Source organism: Petaurus breviceps, unplaced genomic scaffold, assembly GCF_028583685.1.
Source record: "Petaurus breviceps papuanus isolate PSGF00001 unplaced genomic scaffold, PetGlider_PUasm1.0 90591, whole genome shotgun sequence".
Lineage (NCBI taxonomy): Eukaryota > Metazoa > Chordata > Mammalia > Diprotodontia > Petauridae > Petaurus > Petaurus breviceps.
The window spans coordinates 4,216,916-4,222,243 of NW_027187280.1; the positions used below are offsets into that span (position 1 = coordinate 4,216,916).

The 5,328-nt window shown below is 42.1% G+C and overlaps 1 pseudogene; it reads left to right on the forward strand.

Annotated features, from left to right (window-relative positions):
• Window positions 1-2,427: 2,427 nt before the first annotated feature.
• Window positions 2,428-2,892, forward strand: LOC138142480 (receptor expression-enhancing protein 6 pseudogene; annotated as a pseudogene).
• The last annotated feature ends 2,436 nt before the right edge of the window (window positions 2,893-5,328 follow it).

A 5,328-nucleotide genomic window follows, 5' to 3' on the forward strand; every position in this document is an offset into this window, starting at 1 on the left:
TTGACATTATTTGACTAAAGCCTTTGACTCACAAATGTGAGTCCCTTCTTTTTCTTTAATCAACCTTTTCTATTTTAGTGCTTAGGAAGGCCGCTGCTCCCAGGGATGAGGCAGGGATCATGAGGCTTAGAAAGCACATATTCTTTGTGTTCTCAAGGAAGATTTCTTGATAGGGACAATAAGCCAGAAAGGCTAATACAAGAGGGAAACCCCCCAAATTGAACCGACTATGTTGGAAGACGAGGGATTAAGGCTTGCATTGACACATGGATTATCCTCAGATGTAGAAGATACAGTCACAAACATAGTATTACTGAAGTGAGACAAAATATCCCAGATTTTTTGAGAGTGAAGATAAGCAGAAACTGCAAATTTTAGAGTTGACACATCAGAGAGAGACAGGAGCATCCTATCTTCAAATTCAAAGATGGGTATGTATATTTTAGAGTATACTAGAAGTCTGAAGCACTTGCTTGAGAAACATGTGTTGTGTTGTATATCTATAACAGAGATAAAATAATAGAGGTTTAAATATCCCTAGTGTTCTGATATTTACAAATTGTGCTTTTTACAACAACAGTAAGGTACAGAAGTATCATTATCATCCCTATTTGACAAATGAAATAATCCCCAGGATGTCAAAGAAAGATCAGGTGGTAGAATTAAAGCTAAGGTGGAGCTGTGGATGAAGCACTAGGCCTAGAGTCAGGAAGACCTGAGTTCAAATACGACCTCAGACGCTTCCTAGCTGTATGACCCTGGGCAAGTAATTTCCTCCTGTTTGCCTCAGTTTCCTCATCTGTAAAATGATCTCGGGAAGGAAATGGCAAAGCACTCAAGGATCTCTGCCAAGAAAACACCAAATGGGATTACAAAAAGTCGGACATGATGGAAACAACTGAACAAAAATAGCAATGGGTCCATCAGTGCAATTTTTTCAGTGAAATGGACCAAAAACCAGAGGACTGGACTGAAATAGATAATTTCTAAGCTGTTTTATCCAGCTCTAAATCTTATAGTTCTATTTTTAATGGAATAGGAAAGGATATTGAACTCAATGAAGACCAGAGACAAGCAGTACTTGGAAAGGAATATTTGGTATTTTTAAAATCATCAGAAATTAGACTCCTTCAGTGATGGGAATAACTAGATATTGGGTGGGTGGCTTAGTATAAGACATCATAAGTAATCATTTGTTTTAGTCCCCATTGTCTCATTTTGAATCCTAAGTCTAGCCCTCTGGTTTCTGTTGTATTTCACTGAAAAAAAAGCCCCATTGATGGGAACCTTGCCACCTGATCTTCCATTTAAACATCTTGGATATTATCTCATTTGTCCAATAGGTATGAGGCAGTGAAAAAAGGGCAAGGACTCAGTCATTGGGAGATAAGATATAGAATCAGTTACTGAATCAAGAGGAAATCCCTACAGGTCAACATCATGGCATCATGATCATTGTCTGGGCAGTCTGATGGGAAACGGTCAGCTTCAAGAAGGTCTGAAATAAGGTAGTAGAGAACAATTATTAGGAGGTTCAAGAAAAACCATAACTAGGGTGGGGCAACTAGAGCTTGGCCTCTGGATACAAGCTCCTGAGTCTACACTACCTTCCCTGCTATTCTGGCCTGGTATTCCTATACCTTATAGTCCTCTGCCAGCACGTGCCACATGGCACAACCGCCCCTGCCCAGATCTTGCCCAGTTCTTACCCACCCTCAGGGTCTCATCTTGTCCGGGTCCTACCTTCCCCATTGCCTCTGCATTTTCCTGTGGATTAGAGGCAATGCTGCCAAAGGTACTGCATAGTTTCTTTGGAACTCAGGTCTCTTCCTCCCCTTTACTCCCCTGCCCCAGGGTGACAGTATCTAAAGTGGGATTCTCTCCATGATGCCTCCTCTCTTGCTGCAATCTTCCCCCAAGACAAAAATGTCCAATTCTGCCTTTATGTGCAGAGGAAGGACTCCAGTCCCCAGGAGGAAGGATTGGAATAATTGCTAACTCAGACAGAGTAAGCAGAATGTGTAACTTGCAGTCAGGAGACCCAAGTTGAAATCTCGACAATGACACTCACTTGCTGTGTGATCATGGGCAAGTCAATTAATCTTTCTGAGCCTCCATTTCTTTATCTGTAAAATGGGCATTATAATCCTTATATTACTTAACCTCACAGAAATATTGTGATGAAAATGCTTTGTAAACCCTAAAATACTATTTAAAAAAAATGAACTCCAGCAGTTACAGGACCACAAGGTGGGAGGGAAGGAAGGGGAGGGACTAAGGGACCAGAGGAGTGGAGGTCCTGGGAGCCTGGAGAGGGAGACAATACCAGCACCGCTGCAGAGCGGTGGGGGAGCCCTGGAAGTCGCCCCTCAGACCTGGATCCAGTCATCCTCCATCCCCTCTACACCCTTCTTGGTCCCAGAAGCCATGGGTAGCTTAAGGCAGTGCTTCCAGAGGTTCCTGGAGCAGAAAAACATTGTCACCGATGTCCTGGGGAAGCTGGAGGAGGTCTCCTGTGTCAAAAAGTACTACCTGGCTACAGGTTCCATTGCTTTCATAGCCCTCTATCTCATCTTTGGCTATGGAGCCTCCCTGCTCTGCAATCTCATTGGATTCATCTACCCAACATATGCCTCAACCAAGGCCATTGAAAGCCCCAACAAAAATGATGATACCATCTGGCTAACCTACTGGGTGGTATATGGCATATTTGGCCTGGCTGAGTTTTTCTCTGACACCTTCTTTTTCTGGTTCCCCTTCTACTATGCAGGAAAGTGTGCCTTCTTGCTATGGTGCATGCTTCCAATGGCCTTCAATGGCTCCCAGACCCTGTACCATCGCCTGATCTGCCCCATCTTCCTGAGGCACCAGGCTTCCATGGACAGCTGGTGATTGACATGAGTGGACAAGCCCTAGACACAGCAGTCCACCTGACCTGGGAAGCAACCAAGGCAGGCATGATTCACCCCCAGAAGAATAAGTTAAGAGATCACTCCTGAGCCAGAACCTTTGAATGACTGGACACGCTCCTTCCAGCCCCCTCAGCATCAAGGGACCCTGGCACCCAATCGTGGCTGGTGTCTGAGCAGCTGACCCCTCCCACCTGTAGGGCTCCACCTAACCTCTACCCTCTTGGGCCTTAGGACATTGGAGAAGTTTCCCCAGTCTGGGAGGTGGGATGGGCATGGGGGGACCTTTGCCCATTTAGGATCCACCAGCATCTGCTAAGGGGCCCTGCTGGTGCTTGGACTGTTCTAAGTATACCATTAACCATCTGCCTCTGGCCCCCACCACTGGCCTCCCATAGGACTCTTGATGTGTCCTGCCTATTCCAGCTGCCCATGTATTAAAAATAAATAGTCTTAGGGGCGGCCAGGTAGCACAGCGAGTAAGAGCACCGGCTCCAGTGTTGAGAACACCTGGAGATCAAATCCCGGGCTCAGACACTTAGCACCCACCCAGAAACACCTGGCCGTGTAACCTTGAGCAAGTTACTTAACCCCAATTGCTTAGGGGTGGCCAGGTGGCTCAGCGAGTAAGAGCACCGGCTCCAGTGTCGGGATAACCTGGATCAAATCCGGGCTCAGATACTCAGCACCACACCCAGAAATAATAACTGGCCGTGTAACCTTGAGCAAGTTACTTAACCCCAATTGCTTTAAAAAATAAATAAATAAATAGTCCTACACAGGCCAAACTTGCCTGCCCTCAAAAAAAAAAATGAACTCATTGAAGTAGTATCTTAGTCCCTAAAAACTGGAATTCTGAACAAGAAATCAAAGCACAGGTTTCCATATGGAAGGAGGGACAAAAGAAAGGAAGATAGTATAATTAGGCATCTAGGTAGCACAGGGAATATAGCATTGGACCCAGAGTTAGAAAGACCTGAATTCAAATCTGGTCTCAAACACTTATCAGCTGTTTGTCCTTTGCTCTCAAAAAGGACCAATGACATCAAGAGGATGATGTCTTGACTTGAGCATGAATTGGTTTTAAATGAGGTAGAGTTTTGAAAGATCCTGGGCAAATCATTTAACTTCTGCTTACCTTAGTTTTCTCATCTGTAAGGTGGGGGTAAAAATAATACCTACCTCCCAGGGTTATTGTGAGGATAAGATGAAATATCTAAAAAGTGCTTTGTAAACCTTAAAGTACTATATAAATGAGAACTATTATTTAATTATTAGAACTAGGGAACAAGCCAAAAATCTAGTTTCCTGAAGTAAGCTACAAGATGAGAAATGACACCAGCAACAATGCTAAGTTTATGTTAAGTTGTGATTATGCATCCAGAAATTTGAGTGGGTGGGGGGTAAAATATACACAATGGCCAAAGAGCTGTCAAGGATTTGGGGCTCAGAAACAAATGAGATACCATTGATCTCCACATTGATCTGGAAGTCAATTAAATACAGGAAACCATTGAATCTATGAGAAAAAATCAGTTCTCCAAGAGAGAATGTAGAGCAATTTCTGGGCAGCACTGCCAGTGATCTTTGAAAGATTATGGAGGTAGTACATGATTTATACATAAAGGGTGAAAGCATAAGCAAATTAGGAAAGCATGGAAAATTTTACCTGTCAGATCTATGGGTAATGAAAGAGTCTTGAACAAACAAGAAATAAGGAGGATTACAGGAAGTAAAATCCATAATTTTGATTACATTAAATTAAAAAGTTTTTGCCCAAACAAAACCAATGCAGCCAAAAAAATTTTACAGCAACTTTCTCCAATGATTGGTTCATTTCTCAAATATATAAGGAACTGAGTCAAATTTTAAAAAAGAGGCATTCCTCAATAAACAAATGGTCAAAGGATATGAACAAGCAGTTTTCAGGTGAAGAAATCAAAGCTATCAATAGCCATATGAAAAAATGCTCTAAATCACTATTGATTAGAGAAATTAGAATTAAAACTCTGATGGACCACTTTATACCTATCAGATTGCTTAACATGACAGAAAAGGAAAATGGCAAATGCTGGAGGGGATGTGGAAAAATAGGAACACTAAGGCATTGTTAGTGAAGTTGTGAACTGATCCAACCATTTTATGGCCCATTGTGTATACCCTTTGACTTAGCAATACCACTACTGGGTCTGTATCCCAAAGAAATTTATAGAAAAAAAGGAAAAGAGCTTATATGAAAAAAAATATTTATAACAACACTTTTTGTGGCAGCAAAGAATTGGAAATTGAGAGAATACCTATCACTTAGGGAATGACTGAACAAGTTGTCATATATGATTTTGATGGAATACTATTTATTATGCTATAAGAAATGATAAGCAGGATGCTGTCAGAAAAAACTTGGAAAGACTTAAATGAA